This window comes from Sus scrofa, chromosome 6 (genome assembly GCF_054392235.1).
Source record: "Sus scrofa isolate SSC_HxYL_T2T_F1_AM1 chromosome 6, Sscrofa_HxYL_maternal_Yorkshire_Landrace_v2.0, whole genome shotgun sequence".
NCBI classification, from domain to species: Eukaryota; Metazoa; Chordata; class Mammalia; order Artiodactyla; family Suidae; genus Sus; species Sus scrofa.
The window spans coordinates 69,977,911-69,991,079 of NC_139388.1; the positions used below are offsets into that span (position 1 = coordinate 69,977,911).

At 49.6% G+C, this 13,169-nt stretch overlaps 1 non-coding gene across 1 annotated transcript; it reads right to left on the reverse strand.

Annotated features, from left to right (window-relative positions):
* Positions 1 to 9,681: 9,681 nt before the first annotated feature.
* Positions 9,682 to 9,761, reverse strand: MIR4331-1 (microRNA mir-4331-1). The gene has a single exon (NR_038584.1). It is a non-coding gene; the product is annotated as a microRNA mir-4331-1 (primary transcript).
* Positions 9,762 to 13,169: the final 3,408 nt, after the last annotated feature.

The window sequence follows — 13,169 nt, forward strand, 5'->3', positions numbered from 1 at the left end:
GTATTTTTGTGCATAGTGTGAGGGTGTGTTCCAGCCATTTTAAACATTTTTAAGTGCAAAATTCAGTGGCATTAAGAACATTCACAGTATTGTACAACCATCATCACCGTACATTTCCAGAGCATTTTTATCTTCCCAAGCATACACTCTGTCCCATTGCAAAATAACCTCTCCTCAGCTCCTGGCCCCTACCGTTCCATGCTCTGTCTCTATGAAATTGCCTCTTCCAGGGAGGTCATGTAAATGGAATCATATAATATTTTGTTTCTGGCATATTTCACTTAGTGTGTTTTCAAGGTTCATCCAGTGTTTAGCCTGTGTCAGAATTCCATCCTTTTGGAGGCTAATGTTTCACTGAATGCATAAACCACATTTTAAAATCTATTTTATTTATTTGCTGATGGACACTTAAGTCAAGGAAATTTTTGTCCAGATATATGCCCAGAAGTGGGATTTCTGGGTTATACGGTAGTTGTATGTTTAGTTTTCTGGGGTACCTCCATACTGTTTTCTTCTACTGTTTTTTTTCACAACATTTAACTGTTGTGAAAAATGTTGCTGTGAACGTGGGTGTACAAATACCTCTTTGAGATCCTGCTTTGAGTTCTTTTGGGCATATGCACAGAAGAGGAAGTGCTGAATCATACGGTAATTCTCTGCGTAACGTTTTAAGGAAATGCCATACTGCTTTCTACAGCGGCTGCAATGTTCCACATCCCTGCAAACAAGGCACAGGAGTCCCTTCCACACTCCTCACCAAATCGAGCTGCTTTACATTTTCTTCTATAGGAGCCATCCTGATGGGTGAGGTGGTGTCTGCCTGTAGTTTTGATTTGTGTTTCCCTAACAGTGAGTGATGTGTTCCATCTTTTCACGTGCTTGTTGGCCCTGTGTATGTCTGTGTATGTTGTCTTTGGAGAAACATCTCTTGGTCTCCTTTGTCCATTTTTGAATTGGGTCCTTTTCTTCGTTGTTGAGTTTTAGGAGCTTTTAAAACATAGGGAGTTCTGCTGTGGCACAGTAAGCTAAGAGTCCGACTGCAGTGGCTCAGGTCACTGTGGAGATGTGGGTTTGATCCCTAGCCAGGCACAGTGGGTTAAAGAATCCAGCCTTGCTGCACCTGCTGCTTGGATTCAATCCTGATCTGGGAACTTCTACATGTAGTGTGAGAGAGGGTGTGTGTGTGTGTGTGTGTGTGTGTGTGTGTGTGCGCATGTGTGCTGAATATTAGTCTTTTATTAGATACATGCTTTGCAAATATTTTCTCCCATTGGTGGGTTGTCTTTTCATTCTGGTTAATAGCATTCTCTGAGGCATAAAATTTATAATTTTGAGGAACTGGCTTTTAGAAGATGTTAATATATTCAGTAGATTGAGGAACTCTGGTCTAGTGAGGCCCTTTTTGTTTTTCATTTATTCATTCAACAAACATTCTCTGAGTACCTGCTGAGGGTCAGTGGTTTCCCCCCCGCCCCCAGCAAGACACACACAACACCGTGGCAGATTGTCATCGATGCTGTACAGGAAACATGTGCAGGGAAGGGGGTGCAGCCAGTGGTGGTGGGGGAGTGCTCGGGTCAGCTCCCAGAGACATCCTCTCAAAGAGCTGACATGCAGTGGGACCCTAAATAGTACAGAGGAGCCCATGGAAGCATCTGAGGCGGGGCATTCCTGGTAGGGAGGGTGAATCGAAAGATGCTGAGGTGAGAAGGTGATGGTGGCCATTTCAGAGTGAGCAAGGGGCAGCCGGGTAGATGACCAGCAAGAGGTGTGTTTTAGGGCTTTTCCTGACCACTCAGGAGCTGGGGTTTAATTGGGAGTGTGTCAGGAAGCCACTGGAGGGTTTTGAACAGGGAACTGTGTGATCTCATTCTGTTTTGAAGTCCCTTTGGCTGCTCATCTTCCTCCCCCACTGAACGGGCTGACCTTGACCCTGCTTCCCCAGCAGATCTCAGGTGTGTGGGGGGGAGGATGTCTGTCCTTCTCTCTGGTGGATGGAGAGCCTGGGCTTCTCCAGAGAGCTGTGTGTGTGGCGTTCTCTGTGGGAGGGACACTGGGGACCAGGGGCTGGCTGCAGCAGAGACCGTGGTCCCTTCCATTGAGGATGACTCTACCCAGCCTCCCTTGCAGTAAGTCAGGGACCACGTGACAAGCCTGGCTGACGGGATGTAGATGTGGCTGGAAGGGGCTGTCCTGAGACAGGCACAGCCACAGGAGTCAGGGCCAGGGATAGCCACCAGGCTGTTCTGAATTATGCTTTGGTTTTCGGGAAACACATTTCACTGCACTAATCCGCAGGTGTTTGGCAATGTTTGTTACAGCAGCTGGTGAGTGTTACCCTGACTGATACACCTTCCCCCTCTGCCCTGCAGAAATGGCAAAGGGCATCAGCAAAGATGGAGGCATTTGCCTTGACATCCCTGGAAGCAGAAAAGGGACCTGGTTCCATGATGCCAGTGCCTGGTGGGTGGGAAGTGGGTGGGGGGAGGGGGCTTGGGGTCGGCTTTGGCGTTTCCATTTCTTACACAAGTCACACCTTCTCTTTGAGATGATGCTGAAAGAAGTTAATAAGATAATGCTAAGAGGAAAGAAAAAGTCCTCCTAATCCTTTTGGGGGAAACAGCAGGTAACAGACAGATAACCAGGAATGCCCCATGCAGGCAGAGTCCCTTTGTTTTCATGGTAATAATAGTTCTTTCCCCACTGCTGGAATGAGTGTCAGCTCCAAGAGCTCCAGCCTGGGGACAAGACAGCCCTGGAAGACTTTCTCTACAGCAGCTCAGGCCGGGAAATCTTTAATCCTCTACTTACTGCTTTGTCAGTCACACCTAATTGTGACTATTCCAGACCAATTAAATGCCACTTAGACGACGATGTAGCTATTTAGTCCAATATTCTTAATTATTTTTCAAAAACTTAAAAGGTGCATTGATTGTTTCTGATTGGTTTCAGTGAAATCTCAATCAGCAGCCCAGGTGTAGGGAAGCAGATGCCCACATCCTCTCTGACAGGTTGTGAGCCTCTGGGAGACCCTGGGGGCGGGGTCTGGAGAGGCATGGCTCCTCCCACCTGGCTCCAGAAGGAAAGGGTGTGGAAAACCCTAGAGATCTCCTTGGAGGCTGCAGTTTTAGGATCTCTGAGTGTCTCAGCCAAGGGGAGAAGGTGGAGAAGGCAGTGCCTCCTTCTCTCCTTCTTCTGTTGAACTGTGTAGCTGCTACCGTGGTCATGACAGGAGACCCCAGGCAGACACACGACCCACAGGGCAAAGCACAGTCCTGCCCACGTGGGATCCTCAAGCTGCTTGTGTTACTGACCTGGGTCCTTGGCTTTCTTTAATCAATAGAAATTGATAAGAGGCCAGACAGGAAAATTCTGGCGAAGGGCTTTACTGGGACGCCGCTGCAGCAGGAGGGAGCAGTAACTGCTAACAGGTTCCCTTGCTTGCCTGCTTGCTGATGCCGATTGGAGGGTGAGCTGGCTCCTTACATGGGGTGAGGGTAGGAATGGGTCCAGGGGTCAGGCCAGAGGGGTGGCTTAGGTGGTCTGCCCACCCCTTTGATGCATGCGTAGTACCTGCTTTTGCTTCCAACACCCTGATTTTGCTCTGGGCTCTTCAGAAGTGACAGTTGGGTTTTTAGATTTTTTTGTATCTTCTTGCCCATAATTTGCCCCAACTGCGCAAGTACATACTTACGGTTGGTCCCTTATAGTTCCTTCATGTTCTGTTGCTTGCAGAGCAGTTTGTCCAGGTGCAAGCACTGCCGCCACTGCAGTAAAGTGTCCAGGTCCCAGGTCCCAGCCTGTCTCACATGGAGCTGGGTGTAGGGACCCACGTGGCCCTCCCACGTGGGAAGTTAATCAGAGAAACCCTGTGCACTCTTAAAAGTTGTGGTGGCTCCCAGAGACCTTCTGATTATGTAGGCATATCTATTTGATATTTACCTGTTCAGGGATGAAAACGAGGGAGCGTTTAAAGTGGGTGGTTCTTATTTTGAAAATGATAAAAATAAACTCCATTTCTTGTTAACATAAAGAACATCTTTTAAGAAAGTGAATTGTGTATTCCTTTTCCCCTCCCTTTTAGCAACTATCTTTAATGTTTGATTTAGCAGAAGACAGCTGCGTTCTCAGAACGACTTCCGTGTTCGATCAGTCTCAGTATGCTGTTTTGTTGGAAGGATATTGCACGTTCTCTTCCAGACCACGGTAACAAGGCATATATCTCAATAAGGGAAGTCACGCGAATATTTTGGTTTCCCAGTGCATGCAAAAGTTATGTTTAGTCTATATTGTCGTCTATTAAGGGTGGACTAGCATCATGTCTGAAAAAAAACAAACCAACAGTGAACACACCTTAATGAAATACTTTATGGCTAAAAAATGCTAACCATCCCCTGAGTCTTCTGTGAGTTGTAATCCTTTGCTGGTGTTTTGTTGAGGGTCCTGCCTTGGTGTTGATGCTGCTGACTGATCAGGGGGGTGGTTGCTAGAGGTTGGGGTGGTTGCGGCAATGTCTTAAAAGAAGATGCCCATGAAGTTTGTTGCATGACTTGACTCTTCCTTTCATGAACTCTTCCTTTCTCTGAAGCAGGCAATGCTGTTGGATAGCATTTTACCCAGAGTAGACCGTCTTTCAAAATTGGAATTAGTCCCCTCAAATCCTGCAGCTGCTTTATCAGCTAAGTTTTTATAATATTCTAAATTCTTTTTTTTTTTTTATCTTTTTGCCATTTCTTGGGTCACTCCCACGGCATATGGAGGTTCCCAGGCTAGGGGTCTAATCAGAGCCGCAGCCACCAGCCTACACCACAGCCACAGCAACGTGGGATCCAAGCCGTGTCTGCAACCTACACCACAGCTCATGGCAATGCCGGATCCTTAACCCACTGAGCAAGGCCAGGGATCCAAACCCACAACCTCATGATTCCCAGTCAGATTCGTTAACCCCTGAGCCACGACGGGAATGCCTAAATTCTTTACAGCAACTTCGGCAGTCTTCATGGCATCTTCACCTGGAGTATTTCTGTCCCAAGAGACCACTCTCTTTGCTCATCCACAAGCACAACTCATCCATTTAAATTTTATCATGAGCTTGAAGCAGTTCAGTCACATCTTCAGGCTCCACTTCTAGTTCAGGTTCTCTTGCTGTTTCCACCGTATCTGCAGTGACTTCCTCCATAGAAGTCTTGAACCCCTCAATGTCATCCGGGAGGGCTGGAATCAAAGTATTTCAAACTCCTATTAATGTTGGTATTTTGATGTAATTTCATGACTCACAAATGTTCTTAATGGCATCTAGATGGGTGAATCCTTTCCAGAAGGTTGGTTTTTGTTTGTTTGTTTTGCTTTGTTTTTTATGGCCACGCCTGTGGCATATGGAAGTTCCTGGGCCAGGGAGCTGCAGCTACAGCCTATTCCACAACTGTGGCACTACCAGATCTGAGCCGCATCTGTGACCTAGGCTGAAGCTTGTGGCAATGCCTGATCTTTAACCTACCGAGCAAGGCCAGGGATCAAACCTGCCTCTTCACAGAGACAACATCGGGTCCTTAATCCACTGAGGCACAACGGGAACTCCCAGGAGGTTTTGGTTGACTTTGCCCAGATCCATCAGAGAAACCATTATCTATGGCAGCTAGAGCCTTACACAGTGTGTTTCTTAAAGAATAAGACCTGAAAGTCACAACGACCCCTCCATCCCTGGGCTTGCAGAGTGGATGTCGTGTTGGCATGAAAACGACTTTGGCGTCGTGTCCTTCTCCAGCAGAGCCCTTGGGTGACCAGGTGCCTTGCCAAGGAGCAGTGATATTTCGAAAGGAATATTTATTTTTTTTCTGAGCACCAGGTCTACACAGAGAGCTTCAAATGGTCAGTAAAGTGTGTTGTAGACACATGCCGTCACCCAGGCTTCATTGTTGGTTTACAGAGCACGAGTGGAGAGTTAGAATCTTTCTGCAGGGTCCTAGGATTTCCAGACGGTAGCTGAGCACTGGCTTCAGCTTCAAGTCACAAAGTTCTTTCCTTCAATCTCACGAACCAGCCCCTACCAGCTTCAGACTCTGCGTCTGCAGCTTTCTCACCTCTCTTGGCCTTCATAGACCTGGAGAGTTAAGGCCTTGTTCTGGATCAGCTTTGGCTTAAGGGATGCTGTGGCAGCTGTGATCTTCTCTCCAGACCACTCAGCCTCTCCACATCAGCAATAAGGCTCTTGTATTTTGCACCAGCCCCGTGTTCACCGGACCAGCACATTTAATTCCCTTCAAGAACTTTTCCTATGCATCCCCAGCTTGGCTGTCTGGTGCAGGAGGCCTAGCTTTCAACCTGTCTCAGATTCTGATAGGCCTTCCTCCCTAAGCTTAACTATGTAGAGTTTCTGGTTTAGGGAGTGACGTGCCATTTTCCCTTACACTTGAACCCTTGGTGATCATCGTAGGGTTATTATCTGGCCTCAGTGTCAATACCTTTGTGTCTCAGGGAATAGGGGGTTGAGGAGAGGAGAGATGAGGGGAGCAGCAGGTCAGTGGAGCAGGCAGAACCCACACGGTCATGGATGGTTCGTGGTTCATGGTCGCCCCAAACAATTACAATAGTAACATCTAAGGTCACTGCTCACAGACTGTAACAGATGGAATGATAATGAAAATTTGAAATACTGGGAGAATTTCCACAATGAGACAGGGACACGAGGTGAGCACATTCTGTTGGGAGAGTGGTGCCTGTTGACACAGAGGTGCCGGGAATCTTCAATTTGCAGAGACTGTAGCATCTGCAAAGTCCAATACAAGAAGATCTGCCCACATATGAAGAAAATGCAGGTGGAAAACTGAGGGGTCTTCTAAAAGTTTTTTTTACAGACAATCCGAAGATTTTCTACCAATAATTAGACCTGTTCTGCCTTGACATCAAACCAGATGCCAACAAGTGAAATTTCTTTGAGGCTTAGATGCAATGTTGAATCCAAAACCACATTGACGGAGCTCCCGTTGTGGCTTAGTAGGTTAAGGACCTGATATAATCTCCGCGAGGATGTGGTTTTGATCCCTGGCCTCTCTCAGTGCCTTGTGGATCTGGCGTTGCTGTGAACTGCAGGGCAGGTCGCTGAAGCAGCTCAGATCTGGCGTGGCTGTGGCTGTGATGCAGGCCTGCGGCTGCAGCTCCGATTTGACCCCTAGCCTGGGAACTTGCATATGATACAGGTGGGGCCTTCAAGATAAATTAACACAATAATTTATTAATAAAATGTATGAAGAAAATGTTATTGAAAACAATTAATAAAATAAAATTAAAGAAACCATACGGACAACTTTTCCTTTCCTGGGGCATCGAAATCCGTTCTGTGAATGGATCTTCCCCCGCGTGTGATGTTGCAGCATTGCACCACTTCCTTGCGTTTGTACGTGTCAACGCGTTTCGATGGTCACGAAATCACAGTCATCAGTATCACCACCTACCTCATCAGAAGAGCCTTTCAGTACTGGAAAAAGCTGTCAAGCTCCGCGTGGTGGAGATGAGTTTCCCTAAATTCTACTTTTTGCTTTGAAAGCCCGAATTCTATTCTTGGCAACAAATAATTTCCGCCGTTTCCCATGGAGTGACAGGTTCCCTTTATATATTTTGAGAGGTCGTGTGCCAAGCACCCAAGTCTGCGTGGCATGGTCTCTTAGCTGCTCTTTCAGGTAAAAACGCTTCCATTAAAAATTGGCTGGTTCAGCTCAGGACTCAGGCGGTTTCCTAAGCCAAATAGTCCATTTTGGGTTGAAGCAGGGGATTTCAGGAGCGGTTACCATTTAGTCACATAGAATATTGAAGATTGAGGTTGAGATTTAATAACTGACCATTTTTTTCCAGCTCCCTTGCGGCCAGGCTGTGCTGCTGTAGCTGTGCCCTCGGTTCTGGCTCAGGTCATGCACTTGGCGGCCACTCAGGGATCCAGGCCGGGCTCCATCACCCGGGACATGTAGGTTGTTCTCGATGGATGGGACATTATTCACCCCCATCCCGTCGGCTCGTGACCCCCTTCGGCTCAAGTCATGTGTGGGGGCTACAGAAGAGCCTGGAAGAAGAGGACCTCCCAGCATGGAGGCCACGGCAGCCAGGCTTCCCCTGAGCCCGCGTGGGTGCCTGAACCCTGCTGGCTCAGCGGCCACTAACTGCTCATCTTTAGTGGTCCCATCCTTGGGGGAAGAGCTCCCCCACCGCTAAGCTGCATGAACATGGCCTGATTTAGGTCTCAGTGTCCTGGACCTACTGCCGTGCGGCTCCTGCACCTGAGGCTGGGGTGCTCCCCCGCCACTCTGCCTTCGGCTGACCCAAGGCTGGGCCTGGATGAGGGGAGGATAGAGGGTCAGCAGCCACAGATCTGCTCTGGGAGGTGAGCTTGGGGAGCACCTCTTCCCTTTGGGCCCCAGTGACCCTGCTTTGGAAGGGTGGGGAAATCTCCCCATCACAGCACAGATCTGCCCTCTCAGCCACACTGCAGAGAGTCCTTTTGCAGAGAGTGAGTTTCCACCGAAGCATTTCTTTCATGATGGATGGTTGTGGGTGACACCCCCGCCCCCGCCCCGCGCAGCCACCTGTGCAGAAGCTCACTGTCTCTCTCTGTCCCTCTGTCCCTCTGGCTAGGTGTGTCTCTCTCTCTTTTTTTCCCCTTTCTTTCCATTTTTATGGCCACATCTGGGGCATATGGAGGTTCTCAGGCTAGGGGTTGAATCAGAGCTGCAGCTGCTGGCCTACCCTACAGCCACAGCAACACCAGATCCAAGCTGCATCTGCGACCTACGCCCAGCTTGGGACAACAGGGATCCTTAACCCACTGAGTAATAAAAATACAAAACAAACAAATAAACAAAAAACGGAGTTCCTATTGTTGCTCAGAGGAAACAAATCTGATTAGCATCCATGAGGACTCAGGTTCGATCCCTGGCCTTGCTTGGTGGGTAAGGATCCGGGGTTGCTATGAGCTATGGTGTAGGCTGCAGACACGGCTCAGATCCTGTGTTGCTGTGGCTGTGGTGTAGGCCGGCAGCTGTAGCTCCAATTTGGCCCCTAGCCTGGAAATGTCCATATGCCTCAGGTGCGGCTCTAAAAAGACGAAAGACAAAAATAAAAATAAAAATAAAAACACCCATCGAGTGAGGCCAGGGATTGAACCCACATCCTCACAGAGACAGTGTCAGGTCTTTAACCCACTCAGCCACAATGGGAACTCCTGTCTCTCTGTTTCTCTCACTGTCTCAGTCCCTCTGTCTCTCAGGCTCTGTGTCTCCCTCTCTCTCTGATCTGGCCTCTCTGTGCACAAACACAATTATGGTTGTTTCCCTGAGCCTCCCCTTCACCCAGGAGATGAGAGTTGGGAGCATCTGGGTTGCCAGGTCTATAATTAGGACCAGGCCCTGGAACTACTCAAGGGCAACCTTGCAGAGAGCGATGCAAAGAGATGGAGGGGTTCCACGCCAGGGCTCTGCTGTGGCCACACTGACTCTCGTGGAATTGGAGGCAGCAGGGTGTGGTGGCTGGGACCTGCCGTGCCGGCCTCAGGCGGCCCCTCCCCACACCCTGGGGAGGTCCTGGGAACTGCCTTGGGCACGTGGCCCGTGTCCTTCTCCTTCTCCTCTGCCCTGATGCAGCCATGGGGCTTCTTTTTTTGTTTTTAGGGCCTCACCCAGGCCAGAGGTTGAATTGGAGCAAAGCTGCTGGCCTACACCACAGCCACAGCAATGCCAGATCTGAGCTGTGTCTGTGATCTACGCCATAGCTCATGGCAATGCTGGATCCCTGACCCACTAAGCCAGGCCAGGGATGGAACCTGCGTCCTAATGGATGCTAGTTGGATTCATTTCCACTGTGCCGCAAGGAAACTCTTACAATGGGGCTTCTTTGATGCATAGCTCAGGAGGGGCTCCTGGGGGCCCTGGGTGTGGGTGGAGGGAGACTTGGGCTTCCACCTACAGAGAAGCTCTTCCTGAGGGTTTTCTGAAGACCTTTCCTGTCCCCTCCTTGGAGCTGGGCGTGTCCCCAGGCACCTGCCATCACGCAGTGAATGAGCCAGACTTGGTCCTTGTCTGCACAGAGCTGTCGGTCACTTGGGGGTGACAGCCGCAGTGAGTCCTAACATGGTGATGGATGCCAGAGGGCTGGGGGCACCTCCAGGGGAGCCACTCTCTCCAGGGGACCCCTGATATCCCCTCCCCAGAATGCACACATGGGCAGGAAAAGCCCAGTGGGTGTGGCATCTCTGAGGTGTCGGAATGTTGGCATCTGCATGTGTGTGGATGCTAAGAAAGCCACGGGATCGAGCGGCTGCAGATTCATCCGGGAGCCTTGAAAGGCAAGTTTCTAGGACTCATGCCCAAAGGTCCCGAGTCTGAAGGGCTAGGTTGGGCTGGGGACTTTTCGCTTTTGAAAGGTGGTCCCGATGGCCTGGGAGCAGGAGAGGTTTGGTGTGTTGGGAAAGGCTGGCCTGGAGCAGTGGAGCTTCCCGCCTCCTGGGCTGCTGGTGTCAGGGGCGGGGTCTTAGCTGTATCCCCAGGGGCTCTCCTGGCCCCCAGCACCTTCTGACTTCCCATGGTCTCTGGGGACCCAACAGCTCTGAGGTCAGGGATTGGAGAAAAGTCTCAGTGCACACGCTGCCCTCTTGCTTGGGGTTTTGGTTTTTCCTGCAGTGTTGGCGTCAGGCAGCGGTGGACGAGAGGTGCTGTCTAGAACATGGGTGTGTGTTTACCTCTCAGTTTCCAACGCTCAGCTGAGAGCAGCCCATGCAAGGGGGACCGTGAGCCCCTGGTGATTTGCCAAGGCGCTGCTCAGCACCCGCTCTCCTGTGATGCCTTCCTCCCTGCTCCCCCGCCTGCTTCCGTAAACAAGCAGGCAGTGACTGTTTGCAAATGCCCGTGGATGGTGGAGCAAGAACCCCCAGTGTTCAAGTGAGTTGTTGCTACATAAGCAGCAGATGTCAGCAAGGCCAGAGGTTGGTGCCTGAGGGAAGGGCTCCGTTTCCATCAACGGGGGACATCCTGGGGGCTCTTATTACGAACTTTAGCTTTTTTGATTTTTCCTGCATTTGTCACTGTCTTTCCTCTGTCTCCTGAGCTGGGCATGACGCTTTCCTGCTACCTGCCAAGACCAGGACCAGCACTCAAGTGGCAACCCAAGACCTGAATTCATTTCCAAAAGGGTGGAATTCCTTTTGTTTCTGAGACTAAGTCATGATCGGTTACTCCTGGAATTCTCATTCATCATTCCTGTTTCTTAAACACACTGTGGATGAGCAAAGGCTAAACAGGTGCCAGGAAAGCTTTGTGTCTGTGGATCGCTTGGAAGGGGACCCTCTCCTGGAGCCCTTGGTATCCACTGCCACCTCTTGGGCAGCCCTGCCAGCGTCCCCCCACCAGCCAGGTCTCAGCTGACCTTGGTCTCTGGGAAAGAGGGGCTTCTGCCCCACCCCTTCTAGAGCACACTCAGGATGTGGGATCTTATTAGCAAAGATTAGAGCGTCAAGCAATGTCCTGACGGTTCTTTCAGGAATGGCTGGCAAAGGAGATGTTTTTTCAGGCACTTCAGGGCACAGGGCACAGAGGAGTGAGGACGAGATGGTTGACTTATTTATGATCAATGACATTTTCAGCAACGTGATGGATTTGGAGGGCATTGCGCTCAGTGAAAAAAGTCAGACAGAGAAAGACAAAGACTGTATGATATTACCTATATGTGACATCTCAAAAAAGATACAACAAACCCGTGAGTGTAACAAAAAGAAAGTCGAGTCACAGATGCAGGGAATACACTAGTGGCGATGAGTGGGAGAGGGGACATGGTCTAAGGATGGGGTGGTGAGAGGTACAAACTATTAGGTATGAAAAGCTGCAAGGATATAGTGCACAACACAGGGGATACAGCAAATATTTTATAATAACTTTAGCATATAATCTTTAAAAATTGTGACTCACAATAGTATACACCTGTAAATTTACCTTTGTACATTAGAGTTCCCTATGTGGCACAGCGGAAACGAATCTGACTAGGATCCATGGGAATGCGGGTCTGATGCCCAGCCTCACTCAGTGGGTTAAGGATCCAGCGTTGCTGTGAGCGGTGGTGTAGGTCACAGATGCAGGTTCAATCCCAAGTTGCTGTGGCTGTGGTGTATGCTGAAGCTGTAGCTCTGATTTTACTCCTAGCTTGGGAACTTCCATATGCTGTGGGTGCAGCCCTAAAACAGAAAAAAAAATTGTACATTAATTATACTTCAATAAAAAATTTAAAAATAGTACATATATGTATGACTGGGTCACTCTGCCATCCAGCAGAAATTGACAGAATACTCTAAATCAGTTATAATAAAAATTTAAAAATTAAAAATAAATTAATTTAAAAAATCTACAGAAGAGAAGACTTATCCTATTCCAGGACTTTGGACCAAGCAGGAACCATATTTTCACTTAATGGGGCAACTTGCACACACGGGGGAAATATTTTCGCCTTTCCGTGAAAGTCTCACGACTATTTCCCTCTTCCTTTGTCTTCATCCATTAGCCCAAGACTCTTCGCTTGTATACAAGTCCTTTCAGTCTTTAAAAAATGGTCCCCCCCTCATCTTCCACGTCAGTCTGCATTCCGGCTGAGAGAAGAGTCTGCTTTCTGGCCGAGGGACGAGCCCCAGGTGTGTTCTCAGGGATGGAGTTAGATGACTCCTCCAGATTCCGGGAAACCAAGGTGCCTACCCATTTCTAGGCACCTCCAGCGTGAGCCTTCTGCTGGGTGTGAGGCCCGCTGACCACGTGGCTCCAGGGACCCCATCCCCATCCCCATGGGTCCCCCCACCTTTCAAGAATAACAGTCCATTCTAAGTCCTACTCTCCGCATGGCGCCCCCATATCTGATTGGCAGGTGCATGGTGGGACCTGGCCAGTCCTCTGAGTGCTCTCGAGAGCGTGACCTTGCATGGGGGCAGCACCTCCTGCTTTGTGATCAGCAGCTTGGCTACGCAGCGGGCAGCTTCACCCAGCTCCATCCAGGTGTGGCCTTCAGGGTTCCTGGAGAGGGCAGCCTCAGCCTGAGTGCTCCACTCAGCCGGGCCAGGCCTCAGAGCTGCTGACAGGCTGGGAGAGGGCCTCATCCTCCGTTCATGATGGGGAGGCGGCGGCGGGGGGCGGGGATAGGAAGGACACCTCGCA